We start from the raw sequence: 21,726 nt of genomic DNA, 5'->3' as shown, positions 1-21,726 counted from the left end.
TATAAAGGCCCGACCTCAGGGCTCACCGGGGAAGCAGCCGCTGGGAAGGCCAGTTGCCTCTGGCCTAGCTCGCGATTGGGAAAGCCCAGTGGCCTGCGGAAAACCCGAGGACTGGCCTGGCCTGGCCTGACCTGCCCTGCCCCGTGCCAGCTACCCAGAGGAGTTGCCAAGCCTGCCCCGTGCCAGCTACCCAAAAGGAATTGCCGAGTCTACCCCTGGCCAGCTATCTTGAGGAACTCATGGTGATGGACCCCCCCTAAGGACACCACCCTGACCCAGGTACCTCAAGAGGGGGAGTCTGGAAATAGCCCGGGGGCAGCCGACCCTAGTCTGACTGCAGCACTGCCAGAACCCATGTCGGTGTGTTGTGGCCAGGATCCCCACTGATTCAGCAGCGGGTCTTCTGCTGCTGCTAGGGCTGGGATGCAGTAGAGTGGGAGGGCCTGCAGCCCCCCTGCAACCCAACTCATGGGCAGCTGTCTCCCCCTCTCCTAGGCCCTTTGGAACCTAGGGACTGGGCCTACTGTTTCTATACTGTTGTTGCTCAGCCCCTGCCTGAGCGCCTGACTCACCATTGCCCTGCCCTGTCCTAGGGCCTGGGCTTGTTACTATATACTGTTACTGCTCAGCCCCGGCCTCAGGGCCTGACTCACCAGTGCCCTGCCCTGACCCAGGGCCTGGGCTCACTGTGTTTATTTGTACCTTCACTAAGGCCGTAGAGGAAGACTCCCGCGGGCAGACTAATTTCCCGCAAGAGCTATTCCCGAAGGTGGTCAGGCGGTGTGGTTCCCTGCCGCCCCGGAGAGAGACGAGCCCCGGCTAGCCTCTCTACAGGGCCCCACACAGTATTATTAAACTGGTGCCCCTATGCGCGACAGCAGCCTGGGCTCGCAGCCCGGTGAGGGACGGATGAGGCAGCAAGAATACTGATCCGCCCGGCCTGCCTCACAGTGACAAAGAGTCACAGTTCCCTGCAGAGACCCTCGTACCCTCTCCCTCATGCAGAATGTGCAGCGCCAGAACATTTGGTTTGGCGAATACGGCCCCTGCCTAAGGATACTCCAGCGCGCCCTGGGTGTGTGGGAGCCAGCCCATTCTTACCTGCTGTCATGGACAGTGGGTAAAGCTGCCGCTTGGGCAGGCTATCTCCCCAACCCACCTCTTCTGCCTGTGGCCCACTCTGCCCAGGCCCTGCCCTCTCTCCACTATCTCCTTCCTCCTCTTCCCTCCCTGCTCACCCCCTTCCAGCCAAATCCCTGAACCCGAATGATATTTGAAAAAAACACTCTTCTGCAATTTCTTTCTAAAGAAAATGGAGCATGTCTTCCACTGCATGCCAGATGATGAAGACTGGATGTGCAGAAGATACTTAATTAAAAGCACTAAATTTGGGAATAAAAAATGGCAGTCACAGATATTTTGATATACTGTGAAATTTGTCAAAGATTTATTTGCAAAAACTTTGTAGTAAGGGCAAGTCAGCTGTCCTGAATACAAAATTAAATATTATGGAATACATGATGCAGCTTTTCTCTGTTTTACATTTTCTTAATCAGTATTTCTAGATGATTTTATATTTTAAATGACAGGTTTCAGAGTAGCAGCCGTGTTAGTCTGTATTCGCAAAAAGAAAAGGAATACTTGTGGCACCTTAGAGACTAACAAATTTATTTGAGCATACGCTTTCGTGAGCTACAGCTCACTTCATCGGATGCATTCAGTGGAAAATACTTTAAATGTACTCTTAAGCCTTCATAAAGTAATCATTCCAGATTACTACATATTTAACTCACTGAAACAAAGACATTATTTTAAATTCATCAGTCACAGAGGTTTAGTGTGTTCATAACAATGTTCATTGCTTTTAGAAAAAGGGAACACTAATTTACTTTATGTGATCTCCATCACGATAGACATGTTTATGAAATGTTACCAACTTTAAAAAATTTTTCCGAAGATTTTAGGCATAAGAAAGGATTTTATATCTCACAAAGTATTAATTTTGCTGGAGGGTTCTCTTAAAACTAGTTCATCAAACATCCACCTTGGGTTTATGCAAATACTATTGCACAGATCAGATCAAACAATAAAAACTCACCATCATTTTCCTGTGTACTGTGTTACCAGGCTCTAATTTAATTAGAAGTCAATAGGGAGATTAAGTGAAATCAGGAAAAGCTCAATACAGTTGTATATTGAAAGAAAAAGAAAGGGGTGTGGTAAAAGGCTCCGAGTGTACTAACCAGGGGTAATCAGTCGGCAGACCACGGGCCAAATCCAGACAACCAGACACTTTTGAACGGAACCGAAATCTTTTAATTTACTTATTATCATCATTATTTCGTTTGCATGGGCACACTCACCCTGCCTAGGTGCTCAGCATGATGGGATTGCTTGCCCAACTGAGCACTTTTGGCTGGTATTTGATCCCTTGTCGTCTTGTTATTCGACACACACCTGCTTGATGATGAGTTCCCAATTGTAATTACATTTTGTGAGCTGTCTGGGAGTTTTTCATCCATTTATGAACATTTACAGCTTCACTCCTCGTGAACTTCCCTGGGCATTGCTGTTCCCTGTGGTAAACATCTTTCTGTCTCAGAGTCTTGTGATATGCTCCTTCCACTCAGGCCGTTCCACGTAGGTACCAGACTGAAAGATTTGTGGAGAGATGGAATTCTTGCATTTGCTTTTCCTTTTATGTCCAAAATTAATCAGTCTGACACTATGTCCTGTATCAAATGTAAGGAATCACAGAAGAAGATGCTGTACCCTAAGCAGAAAAAAAACTTTATTCGAATAAGGAAAACAAAATCATCACTAAAGCCACTCTGTCTCTCTCTGCTTCAACAAACTGTAGTTTCTACCTACAACTTTCCCCAACCCTTTCCTGCCTGGTTTTCTGAGACAGCTTTAAAGAAACGGTTCACATAGCCATGCACTAGTCATGTGTAAATGATCAGCAGGACATTTTCATAGCATCTGCTAGAGAGGTTGATTCTGTAAGGCAGTGAGCATCTCTTGCAAGATGCTTAGATACTGCCTTGATGAGCATAGTATCAAGGGATTTTGTAGCTAGACATGGAGTTTTCTTTACTCCTGCTGAAGTTAGCGGGGGGATTCACAATCCTGAGGACCTTGCCACATCAACCCCTGTGTTTTCATTTACGAAGGACACAGATGCACTAAAATAGTTTATTTCACACCAAACTAAGATATACATTCCCAACATAACTTGCATAGGTTTTAGAGTAGTAGCCATGTTAGTCTGTATCAGCAAAAAGAACGAGGAGTACTTGTGGCACCTTAGAGACTAACGAATTTATTTGAGCATAAGCTTTCATGGGCTAAAACCCACTTCATCAGATGCATGCAGTGGAAAATACAGTAGGAAGACACACACACACAGAGAACATGAAAAAATGGGTGTTGCCATACCCACTATAACGAGAGTAATCAGTTAAGGTGAGTTTCCTTTTCAAAGCAATGTATTAAACAACGAAGTCAAAAGAAAAATGATTACCTACTGATAAAGTGTGTCAAATTTGATTACCTACTGAAAAAGTGTGTCACCAGCACTGGGACCAGTTGGGAGACCTCTGAACTCTGTGGAGGGTACAGATGCTATCACAGAGCTGTGTAAGCTGTGAAGCTGGACTTCAGGCCCAGGCAGAGTGCTCATATCAATGTGTCAGGCACTGTACTACAGCCAAATGTACTCCAATCAGGGGAGCCCACTTGCTGCTCATAGGAGAGGCAAAGACAAGACATGCTGGAATCCACCTTAGAGGTGGGCATCATAATGTCCAATTGAATGGCTGCCCCAGTTGAGCCTTTCCCTCCCCGCAAAACAGAGGTGCTCAGCAGCAGAGCTCAGAGCACTGCCTTTCATTCTCTCTCTCCAGTCTGGAAAAGAGCCCTCAGGTTTCTTCATTCTGGTCATTTTCTTTCCTTTTTCTTATCTTCTCTTTTTCCTTAGTGTTTTGCAAGTTAGTGAGAGAGAGGCAGAAGGAAGGAGAGAACAGGAGAAAGGACTCCACACTTCTCAGGCAAGGAGCCTAGGAGTCAAAGAAAACTGAGGTTTACATAATCAGGGAAGAATTTCACAACTCTTTGCTTCCCAATAGGTGGCATCATAATTTTTACTCGTTGTATGATGGGGGAATAGAGAGCTACAACAATTCTACTGTCAGTTAAACTCATGCACCTACACTGAGTCACTGGTTGTGCAGTTTAAACTGAAGGACTGATTTGGCCCATGCTGTGACTTTAAAATGTTAATACCTGATGCTCTCATTAAGGTATTAATGAGAATCATGTAACCAAAGGTGCTTTTACAAAACATGGTAATTATAAATTTATGTATTCTTATATAATATAAAAACTACAGCATTTAAAATCTTAACAAGATGCTTTTAAAATCTTAACAAGATGCAATTTTCCAGGATTGACTGTGTATGAAATAAAGTGTGGCTGCAGCCTTTAGAGTTCTGTCTTCTGGGTTAGCTGTGCTAAGCAGCTTTGGATTGTTGCTGTTCTGTGGGGTACCATTGGACATGACTGTAGCAAATGTACCATTTCTTATATTGGGTAAGTGAAAAGAAATTGGGCTTGATGGAAAAAATGGAAATGCAAAATGTGCCTAGTGGGAGATTATTTTTACATGGCATGAATCTGGGATCAGCACAATTATAAGTTAAGACCACTGGGTATGATATCGTTTTCCAGGTGTTTATCCATTCTGTTATTCAGCGGTGCAGAATGTGCAAAATAAGGGCTCACAGGTAATGCAGGAGGTACAGCAGCAGAGGGCCGTTCAGCTCAGTGTGAGGTTGAAGGTGGATCTATGCTCCCAAAAGCAGTTCTGTACTTTCCATAGCATGGCTGAGGGATCTACCTCATTATCCTAGATGTGCTTTCTCTTTCAGAGAAATGTGGTGAGAGAGAAAGAGATCTCACCATGGGAAAATGTAATACATTACCTCGTATATGGAGGGGGCAGGTGACATTTATTTTCTGTGGGTCCGTAACTTCACTTGCTGTGAACACAATGCTTATTGCTCAGCTTAAGTCATTGCTTGTTTTGCAATTTTGCTATTTTCCATTAGAAATTGATATTGACGGTATATACAATAAGCTATTAACCTTTTCCCTTTTGTAGGGGTTGGTGTTGATGACATGTTCAACAGACTGGCAACAGACTAATCCTAAAAATAAAGTTGAAAAGTGGATGGCTGAAACTTATGCTGAGGCAGCAGTGTCTATCACAATCACCACTCTCACTGATGTTTTAGCTTTCTACATAGGGATCGTGAATTCCTTTCAGTCTGTGAAGTCCTTTTGTCTCTACATAGGAACTGCTTTCATCTTCTGCTATTTATACAACATCACATTCTTAGGAGCTGTTCTTGCTTTAAATGGTAAAAGGGAAGAAGGCAACAGGCACTTGTTAATTTTCACAAAAGTGAAGGACATTGTTCAGCTTCATCGCTCCTGCTTGTACAACATGTGCTGTGTAGGAGATAAATCCGATAAATCTTCTGGGGGAGAAGGCGAACATCCAATGAACAAATTCTTTAGGAAATATTATGTCCTTTCCTTACAAAGATCTGGACCAAAGTGTTTGTGGTGTTGCTGGATGAAGGGTTCCTGGCTAGAAGTATTTATGGGTGTACTCAGATAAAGGAAGGTACAGTCCTGCGAAATCTGGCTAGTTACGATTCTTATGAATTCGGTACTATGACTGGGTACTATAACTGGGAAGATGAATATTTCTCAGAGTACGGTCCTAGGATTATGGTTACTATCACAGAAAATGTGGGTTTTCTTGGAACTTAATTGGAATCCATCCATTCGTAATGACATTGAGAATCGTATGTATGGAGTCTTTAGAAAATAACTCCTATGTGGAGAAGAGTCTCTCAGAGTCATGGCTACGAATGTATGAGAATGTTGCTAGAATTGGTTCACTGAATATAGATACTAAGGCGTTTTTCATGGGTAATCTATCTGAACTATATAAATTATTTCCAGAGTTAGAATGGGACATTGATATTCGCTATCAAGAAATAGCAGCCTCACATTTTTTCATTCAAACAGTGAATGTTACTACTGCAGTTGATGAGAAGAACCTTTTACACCAATTAAAGACCTAGCCCAAGGACTGTAAGATCCTATTAATGATATATCACCCAGCATTCATATACTATGATCAGTATATTGTAATAGTGCCAAACACCATTCAGAATACTGGAATTGCTACTGGAGTCATGTTGTGTGTTTCCTTGCTGCTTATTCCCAATCTGCTCTGTTCCTTGCGGGTAACTTTTGCTATTGCTTCTGTTATTGTTGGTGTTGCTGGTTTCATGACATACTGGGATGCTAATCTTGATTCCATATCTATGATTAACCTTGTCGTTTGCATCGGGTTTTCAGTAGATTTTTCTGCTCATATATCCTATGCATTTGTTTCAAGTGAAAAGTCAAATGTCAATGAAAGGGCAGTTGATGCCCTGTATCTGCTAGGTTACCCGGTGATCCAAGGTGCTATCTCCACTATATTAGGAGTAACTGTGCTCTCTGCAGCACAAACTTACATCTTCAAAATATTTTTTAAGATTGTTTCTCATTATCTTGTTTGGAGCTGTTCATGGTCTTGTTTTTATTCCAGTATTTTTAACATTTTTTGGAATTCGTGGCAGATCACAGACAATAGGAAAAAACCAGCAGTAATGTATCAAACAGCTTCATGCTGAAGGAAAAATAAATCCAGATTGCTCATCAATTTACATACAATTTAAAATACAGCATATCAGCCAAAAAGAACATGCTGAAGGTTTCAAAACATTAATCTGCAGATTAAAATTAGCATTGTATGAAAATGTTACAGTTTTGTACTGTTCAGGTTTAACACTTAATGGGATTAGCTCAAAGTCCACTAGGGAACTTTTAGCGCACCATAGCAGGGTCCACATGGACAGTTACTGCACAGCATGCAAGTATGCTGTAGATTATACCCCGTTTGCCATGGACAAGCTGTTCATCCTGATAAGTCCTTAGATCATTAGAGAAAACGTGGGTTAAGTAAAATGATATCACAATAACAGAATATTATCAAACCAAAAAAAATTTGTTAAAATACATTTGAAGTTAAAAGCATGTTCTCTTGATCTTATATATTCTGTGTTAAATGCCCAATAAAGATTTCAAAAGAAATATAAATTATGCCAGTATTATTTGAGCTTTCTCACAGTGTACTCTCATGAAGTTTAAATGTAGGCATCCCTGTATTACCATGGAAGCAGACAAATTGTTAAAGTGGATGATTGAAAACCAGGCCTAGGAGCAACAGCAGCACTTAAGTACTGTGGCAGCTGGCTACTCAGCAACAGCAGGTTACTGCACAACAGCAGGAGCATTCTGGGACCTATTGCAGCAGATGTTGAGTTGCCATCTGGCCTCATCAGCAGCCACCCTGTTGAATAGCCACCCTCTGACCCAAATGTAACCAGATGATTTGGTGACATTTGAAACGGTTGCCACAGTTTTCCTGTGAGAAATCTGCCTGGCCCAGCTCATCTGTAGTAAAGAACAGGCCACCTTTTGAAGTGTTGGAGTTTGCAGGAGCAATAGGCTACAATCAGCCAGACTGGATGGACATACATATGCTGGTTACAGAGTAAAATCTGTTCTCCTGGGACACAGCCCAGGTCAGCATGAAATGGTTTGGGGATCTCTGGTGATGGTGGCTTACTCTTGAGATCCACTCTTCTGCAGCACTTGTTTAGTTATTGGTGGGGGAGCAATCTAGAAAGATTCTGCCAGACAGACCATGAGAATGGAACTGTTGGTATCATACCGAACAGACAGCTGCAGATGTGTATCTCCTGGACGACAACATGGGAGCTGAACCCCTCCCAGGGAATGACACTTCCTCAATGGGAAAGATGCAGGATCTCTTTTGTAACTGCAGACGTGACTGATTTGACCTGCCTACAGTAGAGTGTAATGAATAGAGCCCTACCAAATTCACGGCCATGAAAAATGTGTCACGGACCGTGAAATCTGGTTTCCCCCTGTGAAATCTGGTATTTTGTGTGCTTTTACCCTACACAATACAGATTTAAGGGGGAGACCAGGATTTCTCAAATTGGGGCTCCTGACCCAAAAGAGAGTTGCGGGGGGCAGGGATGGGCAAGGTTATTTTAGGAGTGTCACATATGCACTGACTTCTACTGGTATCGGTGGCTGCTCGCCCTCCTCCCTTCCCCTGCCCTGACTCCACCCCTTCCCCATTCCAACTCCTTCCCCAAAGTCCTTGCCCCAACTCTGCCCCCTCCCTGCCCCTATTCCAACCCCTTCCCCAAATCCTCATCCCAGCCCCGCCTCTTCCACATCTCCTCCCGTAAGCGCGCCATGTTCTGGCTCCTCCAGGAGCTTGCTACAGCTGTTTGGTGGCGGCAAGTACTGGGAGGTGGGTGGAGGAGCGGGGGACATGGCGCGCTCAGGGGAGGGGCAGGAGGCGAGGTGGGGCCGAGGGGATGGGGAGGGGAGCTTGGCTGCCAGTGCGTGCAGAGCACCCACTCATCTTTCCCTGTGGGTGCTCCAGCTCTGGCGCAGCCACGGAATCGGCATCTATGGGACGTCATGGTATTGCCATCCTTACTTCTACGCTGTCTTCAGAGTTGGATGGCTGGAGAGCAGTGGCTGTTGGCCGGGTGCACCACTCTGAAGGCAGAGCCCTGCCAGCAGCAGCCCAGAAGTAAGGGTGGCAATACCATACCATGCCAGACTATGAGCTGCAGAGACATTCCAGCCACTTCTGGGGAGCTCCCACACCGTGATAAACGCTGCCCCAACCCCCTGCCACAGCCCTGAGTCCCCTCCCACACCCAAATTTCCCCAGCAGCGGTTGGTGAGGCTGGCCTAGGGGCTGCCTGATTTGTTTGGGCAGCCCCAGAGGCAGAAGCAAGCCTCAGAGACAAACCATAAAAGAACAAGCCATGAGTTTCAAACTTCTCTCCACTTGCTGGGGATGCCTTGACTCAGTCCTCAGCCTTCCGACATTAGAGTGTGGGAAGCTTGAGTAATCTGCTTCCGGAGTCAGATGAAGGATCAGTCAGCTGCTCCAAAGGGCATCGGGGTACTGGGCTGTAGGAACCAGGGAAAGGCTGAGAGGAGTTGATATGCACCAGAGAGCGAGTGTGAGAAGGGCCCTGATAATCCTGAACAGTTAAGTAATTTGCAGACCCAGATGCACATTTTCCTATTGAGTCTTGGTGAGCAACAGAAACAAATCCAGCATTTAAAGGACAGACAGAAGGAGCTAATCAAAGAGGAGAGAAGCCATTTGGCTGTGGCTAAGGTGGATGAACAAGTACCCAGACTGGAAAACGAGACCAACGTTTCTGATGCTCACAGATCCGGAGACAGGCTTCATTGAACACTGAGAAATGCAATACTGGAAACCAGTCTGGCTCACCTGTGTGTTAGTATTGTTAAACTAGATGTTAAGTTTATAAGATTGTGTTTAGACTTCATGAAATGCTTGTAAAACACTGCATATATTAAACTTAATTATAAAAGCTTTACCCCATGTTAGAAGGTTCTCTTAAATCTTTGCATTGTAAATCTCTGTAATTGTGTAAGTCATCAAGTGGAAAAGGAGCATTAATTAATGTAGAAATGCTGGCTTCCTACAGAAAGTTTTAGGTCCTGCCCACCAGGAAGGCCCAATGAAACCAACGAGCCATTGTGAAACATCAAAGAACAAAGACTTTGTTGGTTGCTCCCCCTACACCCCATTGAAGAGAGAACGTGCAGGTGGACATGCCCTGTCACAGCTTGAACTCTGGTAGACGGGAATAAAAATCCCTGACCAGCAAAAACGGCAGCGCTATACTGCTTGGAATTTGGAGAAGGCAATATTTCTAAGCATAAGCAAGGGATCCTCAGGCTGCTTAGCTTGGGTTAGCCCCCGGGTATGTCTACATTACGGAATAAGGTCGAATTCATAGAAGTCGTTTTTTTAGAAATCGGTTTTATATATTCAAGTGTGTGTGTCCCCACAGAAAATGCTCTAAGTGCATTAAGTGCATTAACTCGGCGGAGTGCTTCCACAGTACCGAGGCTAGAGTCGACTTCCGGAGCGTTGCACTGTGGGTAGCTATCCCACAGTTCCCGCAGTCTCCGCTGCCCATTGGAATTCTGGGTTGAGATCCCAATGCCTGATGGGGCTAAAACACTGTCGCGGGTGGTTCTGGGTACATATCGTCAAGCCCCCGTTCCCTCCCTCCCTCCGTGAAAGCAAGGGCAGACAATTGTTTCGCGCCTTTTTTCCTGCGTTACTTGTGCAGACGCCATACCACGGCAAGCATGGACCCCGCTCAGGTAACCGTCATCGTATGTCTCCTGGGTGCTGGCAGACGCGGTACGGCATTGCTACACAGTAGCAGCAACCCATTGCCTTCTGGCAGCAGACGGTGTAATACGACTGGTAGCCATCATCGTCGTGTCCGAGGTTCTCCTGGCCACGTCGGCCACGAGTGCCTGGGCAGACATGGGCGCAGGGACTAAATTTGGAGTGACTTGACCAGGTCATTCTCTTTAGTCCTGCAGTCAGTCCTATTGAACCGTCTTATGGTGAGCAGGCAGGCGATACGGATTGCTAGCAGTCGTACTGTACCATCTTCTGCCGGGCAGGCAAGAGATGAGGATGGCTAGCAGTCGTACTGTACCATCTTCTGCCGAGCAGCCATGAGATGTGGATGGCATGCAGTCCTTCTGTACCGTCTGCTGCCAGCCAAAGATGTAAAAGATAGATGGAGTGGATCAAAACAAGAAATAGACCAGATTTGTTTTGTACTCATTTGCTTCCCCCCCTCCCCTGTCTAGGGGACTCATTCCGCTAGGTCACACTGTAGTCACTCACAGAGAAGGTGCAGCAAGGTACATTTAGCCATGTATCAATCAGAGGCCAGGCTAACCTCCTTGTTCCAATAAGAAAAATAACTTAGGTGCACCATTTCTTATTGAAACCCTCCGTGAAGTCCTGCCTGAAATACTCCTTGATGTAAAGCCACCCCCTTTGTTGATTTTAGCTCCCTGAAGCCAACCCTGTAAGCTGTGTCCTCAGTCGCCCCTCCCTGCGTCAGAGCAACGGCAAACAATCGTGCATCTGAGTTGAGAGTGCTGTCCAGAGCAGTCACAATGGAGCACTCTGATGGGGCTAAAACATTGTCGCGGGTGGTTCTGGGTACTTACTGTCAGGCCCCCGTTCCCTCCCTCCCTCCGTGAAAGCAAGGGCAGACAATTGTTTCGCGCCTTTTTTCCTGAGTTACCTGTGCAGACGCCATTCCACGGCAAGCATGGAGCCCGCTCAGGTAACCGTCATCGTGTCTCCTGGGTGCTGGCAGACACAGTACTGCATTGCTACACAGTAGCAGCAACCCCTTGCCTCGTGGCAGCAGACGGTACAGTACGACTGGTAGCCGTCATCGTCATGTCCGAGGTGCTCCTGGCCACGTCGGCCACGAGCGCCTGGGCAGACATGGGCGCAGGGACTAAATTTGGAGTGACTTGACCAGGTCATTCTCTTTAGTCCTGCAGTCAGTCCTATTGAACCGTCTTATGGTGAGCAGGCAGGCGATACGGATTGCTAGCAGTCCTATTGCACCATCTTCTGCCGAGCAGCCATGAGATGTGGATGGCATGCAGTCCTTCTGCACCGTCTGCTGCCAGCCAAAGATGTAAAAGATAGATGGAGTGGATGGATCAAAACAAGAAATAGACCAGATTTGTTTTGTACTCATTTGCCTCCTCCCCCGTCTAGGGGACTCATTCCTCTAGGTCACACTGCAGTCACTCACAGGGAAGGTGCAGCAAGGTAAATCTAGCCATGAATCAATCAGAGGCCAGACTAACCTCCTTGTTCCAATAAGAACAATTACTTAGGTGCACCGTTTCTTATTGGAACCCTCCGTGAAGTCCTGCCTGAAATACTCCTTGATGTAAAGCCACCCCCTTTGTTGATTTTAGCTCCCTGAAGCCAACCCTGTAAGCCATGTCATCAGGCGCCCCTCCCTCCGTCAGAGCAACGGCAGACAATCGTTCCGCGCCTTTTTTCTGTGCGGACGCCATACCAAAGCAAGCATGGAGGACGCTCAGCTCACTTTGGCAATTAGGAGCACATTAAACACCACATGCATTACCCAGCAGTATATGCAGCACCAGAACCTGGCAAAGCGATACCGGGCGAGGAGGCGACGTCAGCGCGGTCACGTGAGTGATCAGGACATGGACACAGATTTCTCTGAAAGCATGGGCCCTGCCAATGCATGCATCATGGTGCTAATGGGGCAGGTTCATGCTGTGGAACACCGATTCTGGGCTCGGGAAACAAGCACAGACTGGTGGGACTGCATAGTGTTGCAGGTCTGGGACGATTCCCAGTGGCTGCGAAACTTTCGCATGCGTAAGGGCACTTTCATGGAACTTTGTGACTTTCTTTCCCCTGCCCTGAAGTGCATGAATACCAAGATGAGAGCAGCCCTCACAGTTGAGAAGCGAGTGGTGATAGCCCTGTGGAAGCTTGCAACGCCAGACAGCTACCGGTCAGTTGGGAATCAATTTGGAGTGGGCAAATCTACTGTTGGGGCTGCTGTGATGCAAGTAGCCCAAGCAATCAAAGATCTACTGATATCAAGCGTAGTGACCCTGGGAAATGTGCAGGTCATAGTGGATGGCTTTGCTGCAATGGGATTCCCTAACTGTGGTGGGGCCATAGACGGAACTCATATCCCTATCTTCGCACCGGAGCACCAAGCCGCCGAGTACATAAACCACAAGGGGTAATTTTCAATAGTGCTGCAAGCTCTGGTGGATCACAAGGGACGTTTCACCAACATCAACGTGGGATGGCCAGGAAAGGTACATGACGCTCGCATCTTCAGGAACTCTGGTCTGTTTCAAAAGCTGCAGGAAGGGACTTTATTCACAGACCAGAAAATAACTGTTGGGGATGTTGAAAAGCCTATATGTATCCTTGGGGACCCAGCCTACCCCTTAATGCCATGGCTCATGAAGCCGTACACAGGCAGCCTGGACAGTAGTCAGGAGCTGTTCAACTACAGGCTGAGCAAGTGCAGAATGGTGGTAGAATGTGCATTTGGACGTTTAAAGGCGCGCTGGCGCAGTTTACTGACTCGCTTAGACCTCAGCGAAACCAGTATTCCCACTGTTATTACTGCTTGCTGTGTGCTCCACAATATCTGTGAGAGTAAGGGGGAGACGTTTATGGCGGGGTGGGAGGTTGAGGCAAATCGCCTGGCTGCTGGTTACGCGCAGCCAGACACCAGGGCGGTTAGAAGAGCACAGGAGGGCGCGGTACGCATCAGAGAAGCTTTGAAAACAAGTTTCATGACTGGCCAGGCTACGGTGTGAAAGTTCTGTTTGTTTCCCCTTGATGAAACCCCCCGCCCCTTGGTTCACTCTACTTCCCTGTAAGCTAAGCACCCTCCCCTCCTCCCTTCGATCACCGCTTGCAGAGGCAATAAAGTCATTGTTGCTTCACATTCATGCATTCTTTATTCATTCGTCACACAAATAGGGGGATGACTACCAAGGTAGCCCAGGAGGGGTGGTGGAGGAGGGAAGGAAAATGCCACACAGCACTTTAAAAGTTTACAACTTTAAAATTTATTGAATGCCAGCCTTCTTTTTTTTGGGCAATCCTCTGTGGCGGAGTGGCTGGTTGGCCGGTGGCTCCCCCCACCGCGTTCTTGGGCGTCTGGGTGTGGAGGCTATGGAACTTGGGGAGGAGGCGGTTGGTTACACAGGGGCTGTAGTGGCAGTCTGTGCTCCAGCTGCCTTTGCTGCAGCTCAACCATACACTGGAGCATACTGGTTTGGTCCTCCAGCAGCCTCAGCATTGAATCCTGCCTCCTCTCATCACGCTGCCGCCACATTTAAGCTTCAGCCCTGTCTTCAGCCCGCCACTTACTCTCTTCAGCCCGCCACCTCTCCTCCAGGTCATTTTGTGCTTTCCTGCACTCTGACATTATTTGCCTCCACGCATTCGTCTGTGCTCTGTCAGTGCGGGAGGACAGCATGAGCTCGGAGAACATTTCATCTCGAGTGCGTTTTTTTTTCTTTCTAATCTTCACTAGCCTCTGGGAAGGAGAAGATCCTGTGATCATTGAAACACATGCAGCTGGTGGAGGAAAAAAAAGGGACAGCGGTATTTAAAAAGACACATTTTATAAAACAGTGGCTACACTCTTTCAGGGTAAACCTTGCTAAGTATAGCACATGTGCTTTCGTTACAAGGTCGCATTTTGCCTCCCCCCACCGCGTGGCTACCCCCTCAACCCTCCCCCCTCCCCGTGGCTAATAGTGGGGAAAATTTCTGTTTAGCCACAGGCAAACAGCCCAGCAGAAACGGGCTCCTCTGAGTGTCCCCTGAAGAAAAGCACTCTATTTCAACCAGGTGACCATGAATTATATCTCACTCTCCTGAGGTTAACACAGAGAGATAAAGAACGGATGTTGTTTGAACGCCAGCAAACATACACTGCAATGCTTTGTTGTACAATGATTCCCGAGTCCGTGTTACTGGCCTAGAGTGGTAAAGTGTCCTACCATGAAAGACGCAATAAGGCTGCCCTCCGCAGAAACCTTTTGCAAAGGCTTTGGGAGTACATCCAGGAGAGCCGCGAATGCCAGGACAAAGTAATCCTTTCACATGCTTGCTTTTAAACCACGTATAGTATTTTAAAAGGTACACTCACCGGAGGTCCCTTCTCCGCCTGCTGGGTCCAGGAAGCAGCCTTGGGTGGGTTCAGGGGGTACTGGCTCCAGGTCCAGGGTGAGAAACAGTTCCTGGCTGTCGGGAAAACCGGTTTCTCCACTTGCTTGCTATGAGCTATCTACAACCTGATCATCATCATCTTCTTCGTCCCCAAAACCTGCTTCCGTGTTGCCTCCATCTCCATTGAAGGAGTCAAACAACATGGCTGGGGTAGTGGTGGCTGAACCCCCTAAAATGGCATGCAGCTCATCATAGAAGCGGAATGTTTGGGGCTTTGACCCGAAGCGGCCGTTCGCCTCTCTGGTTTTCTGGTAGGCTTGCCTCAGCTCCTTAAGTTTCACGCGGCACTGCTTCGGGTCCCTGTTATGGCCTCTGTCCTTCATGCCCTGGGAGATTTTGACAAAAGTTATGGCATTTCGAAAACTGGAACGGAGTTCTGATAGCATGGATTCCTCTCACCAAACAGCGATCAGATCCCGTACCTCCTGTTCGGTCCATGCTGGAGCTCTTTTGCGATTCTGGGACTCCATCATGGTCACCTGTGCTGATGAGCTCTGCATGGTCACCTGCAGCTTGCCACGCTGGCCAAACAGGAAATGAGATTCAAAAGTTCGCGGTTCTTTTCCTGTCTACCTGGCCAGTGCATCTGAGTTGAGAGTGCTGTCCAGAGCGGTCACAATGGAGCACTCTGGGATAGCTCCCGGAGGCCAATACCGTCGAATTGTGTCCACAGTACCCCAAATTCGAGCCGGCAAGACCAATTTAAGCGCTAATCCACTTGTCAGGGGTGGAGTAAGGAAATTGATTTTAAGAGCCCTTTAAGTCGAAATAAAGGGCTTCATCGTGTGGACGGGTGCAGATTTACATCGATTTAACGCTGCTAAATTCGACCTAAAGTCCTAGTGTAGACCAGGGCCTAAAGACATGTAGAGCAGCTTCTTTTACCTTTTGAAAACTAAGACTGTAACTCACTTCTGTTTGTGCATATTTACCTGCTTTAACCTTGTAAATAACTCATTTCTTTTTCTTAATAACTTTTTAATTAGTTTATTAGAGGATTGGCTACAAGTATTGTCTTTGGTGTAAGATTTAAGGTGCAATTGATCTGGGGTAAGTGACTGGTCCTTTGGGACTGGGAGTAACCTTAATATTCTTGTGATTTTTGGTGTAAGGGACCATCTGTCATAAGGGTAAGTTTGCCGGGGTGGCAAGATAGACTGGAGTGCCCAAAGGGACTGCCTGTAGCTCCATGTTAAGGCTCTTACAGTTCTTGAGGACTACACACTTAATACTTGGTTGCTGAAATCTAAGTATAGAACAATCAACCAATTTGGGGTTTGTGCCCTGGTTTGTAACAGTCTGCCCGGAGGTTGGCACCCATGTTCATGAGCCACTCTGGACAGCCTAAGCGCATTCATCAGAGGAAATTCCTGGTTAACCTCCCAAGAAGCCCAACCGTTGAAGAGGGAACTCCATGAGTAGATGAAGGCTCAAGCTGGAGGAGGAGATGACATTTTTGCAGGTCTGTAACCAGAAGTTGCAGCAGGATCTGCAGGCAACTATGCAGTCTCTCCAAGGCACAGGACCAGCTGCAGAACCAGAGGAAGCTGCATGATGTGGCTCTGCAAGCATTCCAGGACCACTTCCAGACATCAGTGACCCAGAAGATGAATCTGCTGAGGGACCAGAACATAGTTCCAGGCTAAGCACTACAGCAGCAGCAGAGCAAAAGGAAGACATCCAGGGAGCGATGAGAAGGACTGAAGATGATGATGCTGGAGAGGACAGAGGTACATAACAACAGCACTAGCACGTCATAAAATGGATCCTGTTTTGCAATGGAGGGCAGTAACCAGAATTGGGATAACTTCCAAGAAGCTTGAGGAAGACTCCACTCATCTGCATGACCAGGTTACTGAGCTACAGATCACAGAACTTAAAAGATAACTGCCCTAGAAGGAGGAGGAACTACAAGCAGACCTGGAGCGTGAACAAGCATCCGGAAACAAAGCAGAAACCCAGAAGCAGGACCTAAAGGAGGAACTGAAGGCATTGGAAACGGAGCTTGCAGACAGATTACGCTCCACTGCTGCACAGCAAAAACTCAGGGCAAAGTGAGAACACAAAGTGACTCTTCTGAGGAAGACCCTGGATGATGAGGCAAAGACCCATGCTGCACAAAATCCAGGAGCTGAGGCGGAGGCATATATAAGTTGTGAAAGATCTGACCAAACAGCTGGAACAAACTAAGCTAGTTACGGCAAACTTTGAAAACAAAGTAGGCTCTGGAGATTAAGCAGGCTGTACTGTTCACTGAAGTGAAGCTATTTCGGCAGGGCAAAGAGGACTGAATAAAGCAGAAAAAGGTAGAAGGACAGCTCCAAGAGGTAAAATTTACAGGTAAAATTTACTGTGTGAGTGTGTGTGGATGGAGCTGGCTGTGAAAGTCAGATTGCAAGGATCAGTTTGCAATTTGAGCTAGACTACATCACAGGCCTTCTGAGCTAGTCAGAGAGTGAGATGATCAAATTAGTGAAAGACAATGGAGTCACAGCACCAGAATACATTGGAGCTGCTGGAAGAGGAGACTTGCCAGAAGCTGAGTCTCAGGAGGAAACTGAAGCAGATGGAAGATGAGAAGAATATCTTTCAAAAGCAGCTGGAGGAGGAAGAGGAGTCAAAGAGAAGCCTGGAGAAACAGATCTCTACCCTGCATCAACAGGTTGCTAACATGAAATATATATATTTAAAAACACAAATACCCTTGCTGATTGCAGGCAAAACGGAGGAATTACTTCCCATATTTTTCAGTATTTGTTTTATAGGCAGATTAGGTTTTAATGGCTTCTATTTTTATTATTTAGGTGATTTGCATTAAACACAGACATTCTTGGCTTGCTTTTGGATTCAAAGTTATCAGCCGCTTAGAGACTTTGTCTCAAAAGGACACAATGAACTTTTAACTTCTGCTTTTAAGCACACGTTGATTTGAAAAGGAAAACACAATCCACTTTGGCTTCCCTTTGGCAAAGTGACCGTTGATTACACAGAGCCACGTTAAGACTGTGTGTGGGGCACCAACTACAGCTTTTATCTGCTATTTATTACCAAAACAGATTTAAAATCTTTTTTCATTTTCCTGGCTTTGACTGCCCTGCTGCAGCCACGACATTTTAAATCTTGTGAAGCATTAAGTTACTTTAAGGATTAAATGCTAAATACCAAAATTAAACAACACTAGTTTCTTTTGTCTGGCAAAAGTTTTTTGTTTTTTGTTTTGGTTTAACAATTTTAAAACACCACCAATTTATTTTAAACTTGTAAAACAAAGATTGTACACACCAGGAGTGTTTTTTAGCTAATTTGCCTAACTTGTTTATCGTTAATTAATTTAACTTAAATAACCTTTTGCCTGGATTATTTCCAGAAATTCTTCCATAGAAATGCGCCCTTTCTCCAAAGGAATGGCTGCAAAGAAACCAAGAATTTTCTTTTCATAACACCTTTTTTTTTTTTAATTAATTTTCTCCAGTAACTACAGAGTTAACCTCTCACTGTCTTTTCTTTTAACTTCCTCAAACTGCGGTTGCCTGCTTGTCTGGGCCCGAACCTTTTTTTGTTGTTGCATTATTTCCCCGCCCCCATGGGCACAGGCATTGTTTTACTACCAATTTAGCAAGGAGGGAGGGCTTTTTGACTAACCCCCCTTTTATTTATTTATACACACCTATTTACATACAAACATTTATTTTTTTACATCTAGGTGCATCTTATTTAACAATAACCTTAATTCTTTTATGTTCAGACTTAATACAACCTTTTCCTTATTTGAAGCGGTAACAACCCCTCAGCACCGGTGCTTTGTAGGAAAGGATAGTAGCAGGACTAGGGACAACGGGAAACTGTTAATTTACAGTAGCATTAACAGCACAGTAAAATGGGGGAGTTACACTCACTGACCCTAGGAATAATGACTCCTTGCTGAATGCAGGAGGTAAGAACAGGTTGGATTTTTCCTTGGCCTGTTTTGATAGAGGGTACTGCTGCACATCGGGAAGGGGTCTTGCTGGGTTTAAGCGAATCTTAACGCGTTGGGCAGACCCAATGCACCCAATGTGGTTGGCATGATCGGCTCACAAGGAGGGAGAGACCTTAGCCAGCAGTTCCTGTTGCCATGAGGTAGGGCTAGGGTCGGTCTTCTCCTGTAAACTGCCAGGACCTCATTGTGAGTGGGATCAGGCATGTCCAGATACACACCATTTGGGGTACAGCAAATTATACAATTTAATTTACACAGCAAGTCTTTTCCCAAAAGGTTAGCAGGTGAACAAGGGCTTAGGAGGAAAGCATGACAGTCAAACAAAGGACAGATAGAAATGGACAGAGGTGAAGAGACGGGTTGGGGAATAAGAGTATTGCCCACCCCAACCGATTTTGGATCAACTAGGGCGGTGAGAATATTTGGGTTTTATTCAAATTCTTATTTTTTTACTTTGTTTACAGGTGCTAATTTTTGCTCCAGTCAACTTTCTTTGGGCAGTCTGTGAAAATTTTATTTAACAGCTTTTTTCTGATTTTATTTAATTTTTTTTCGTTATAGCCTGGATTTTGCTTGGGCCACTGAGCTTTTTTACAAAGGCGACTCAGTGTTTCCCTAGGCATGACCCCTCGTAGAAGCTGGTTTAAATTTGCCCATGTAGGGTTATAACAGTTTATAACAATTTGTAACTTCTTTTTGAATTTAACAGGGTCCACTTATTTTTGGAAAAATTTTAAGTAAATTATACAATTCCGTAGGAGACCAAGGTGCATGTGCAGACACAGAGGTCTCATGACCTGAAGCACCAATGCCCGGGAACTGGGACAAGGGGAACATTTTCTCAGTACGGAGAGTCACTGTCTGAGGGGTGAACGTAAGGGGCTTCTGCTGCTTAATATTTCTTGCCGGGTTAGTTGAATTTAAATTCTTTGCCAATTTTCTTTTTATCTCTTTTAATTGTGTTGCAAGTTTCTCCTGGGAGTCCTTGAGACTCCTCATTTGAGATTCACGGTGCCGTTTTTTCCCCCCTTCTTTTGTTTATTCCAATAGAAATATGCCTCATACGGACATTGGCCAGAACAGCACTTCTGAGGTGCACAATCTTGTCAAGGTCGAAGCTTTCCCTCTAAGGGAAACCATAACGTTAAATTATCCCTATTCCTGGTATACCAATTCCAATTTTTCCAGAAACTTGCAAGTGAACTAGTATGTGCCTTTTGGCGGGACAGTGATCCTTTTTGACACACTGGCTCCCGTTTTAGCTGGCTAGTGCAGGAACCCCTTTTGGACCCCCTGGCTCCCAGAATCCCTACGGATCTTTCACTCATCCCACTCACACAGGGAAGGTTTGTTTAGGGCCTCCACGACTGTCTTACAGCTCCCCTTTAGCAAAGGGTGTCGGCTGGTGCTGCATACTCTGTCGTTTCAGGCAAGGTGATCAGACCAGTCAGTGGCTTTTCAAACCGCCTTCAGGCGGGAACCAGAGACAGGGGAGGAAAGAGGGTATGGAAACAGACTGTCCGAGGACAGAAGGGATGGGATCACACACTCCTAGACCCAGACAGGCCCCTCGCCGGTCATGAGCCCACGGCTTTGCAGGGCGCTCTGGGTGCCTTCCTGTGACTCACACTCACACCGGTCTACGGACCTTCACTTTCACACTGGCACACGGAACCAGGTCTATCCACGCCCTGCCCAGGTCTATCCACGCCCTGCCCAGCCACCCTCAGTGGCTCTTTCCGGGGAAACCAAACCTGGATGGGACTCTGACCCACCCCAAGGGCTTCAGGCGTGTCTGGCAGCAAAAGTCCGGATAGAGCGTACAACTCACCCAAGCCCAGAGCCTACGGGCGGTCCTCCACCAGAAACCCAATATAGAGATTTCAAAAGGTCTCTTACCTTTCTGATGGGCCCGGGGTCTCGTGAGGAATAGCTCGCGGTCCTCTGGCTCTTGGGGGTTACCGTTTATCCGAGTCACTGGCACCAAGATCTGTGATGGAAAAATTAACCACGCGTTGTGTTTGGATCAGAACCAAGCCTGAGGCTCCTTTATTGATTACAAGCGCAGGGGGGTAACAGCTCTAAGTAGCTGCTCCAGCGTATGCAGAAAATACAGGAGCTTATATTGCTGAAAACCACAATTTGTTAAACCTACTTCCTTTAACAGCATTTTCCTTATTTGGCATATAGTGCAAGTTTCAACAGTAGCTTTGGCTTAGTTGGAGTTTAGCAAAAACAAGCTTTTCTTGTTATTGATAGGCATTTTCTTTGTGGTTAAGGGTTTTTTTCTAACTTCTAGAGGTTATGGTTACATTTCTTAAGCTGTGCTGTTTGCAGTCGCCCCTTAATGGAATTTTCCACGCTCTTTTCTTATGCTTTATATACACAGTTAGCTTGACCAAAGTTTTAGGCCTACTTGGGTCCACTGAATTTCTCCTCTACACTCGGTAAGACCACAGGCCATAAAAGATGTCCCAGGAATTCTTTTGCTAACATGAAAAAACAACAAAAAATACACCATCTTGCTTTTTAAAGTTTTGCCTAAATGAATTGACCAGAATAAAAAAAAAAAAAGTAAATTGTAAAGAAAGCTTTAAAAGGCCCAGGACACAGTTAAACCCCCCCACATGTAATGGGTTTTACAATGATAAAAAAAATTTAATAAGAAAAACCACAAACATAGAAAACAAGGCATGGAGATAAGAGCTGTCCTGAGTTTTAGGGGAATATTAATAACTGATTTAAACCACTGAGTGAAAGTTCTGTAGGCAGCCATTCTTTGTTATTATGCTTTTGCACAGGCAAGTATTTGTCATTCAGAAACACGTGCCTGCTTATGAGATATTATCTTCCCCATCCAAAGGACTATCAAAAATAATAA

The 21,726-nt window shown here is 45.9% G+C and overlaps 1 long non-coding RNA gene and 1 pseudogene across 4 annotated transcripts in view; one reads left to right on the top strand and one right to left on the bottom strand.

The window, feature by feature from the left end:
• Window positions 1-1,477: 1,477 nt before the first annotated feature.
• The window catches only part of LOC140907728 (uncharacterized), a 23,404-nt gene continuing 3,155 nt past the window's right edge, over window positions 1,478-21,726 (bottom strand). The window contains exons 2-4 of one of the 4 annotated variants that reach the window (XR_012157596.1): window positions 20,745-20,835; window positions 14,787-15,192; window positions 13,570-14,209 (exon numbers count right to left, since the gene is read on the bottom strand). This is a non-coding gene — a long non-coding RNA (uncharacterized lncRNA). The other 3 variants (XR_012157595.1, XR_012157597.1, XR_012157598.1) reach the window with 3 other exon arrangements.
• On the top strand, window positions 4,432-6,732 carry LOC140907944 (patched domain-containing protein 3-like; annotated as a pseudogene).

This window comes from Lepidochelys kempii, chromosome 2, assembly GCF_965140265.1.
Source record: "Lepidochelys kempii isolate rLepKem1 chromosome 2, rLepKem1.hap2, whole genome shotgun sequence".
NCBI classification, from domain to species: Eukaryota; Metazoa; Chordata; order Testudines; family Cheloniidae; genus Lepidochelys; species Lepidochelys kempii.
The sequence above is the reverse complement of the archived record's forward strand: the minus strand, read 5'-3'. Positions and strand labels throughout refer to the sequence as shown.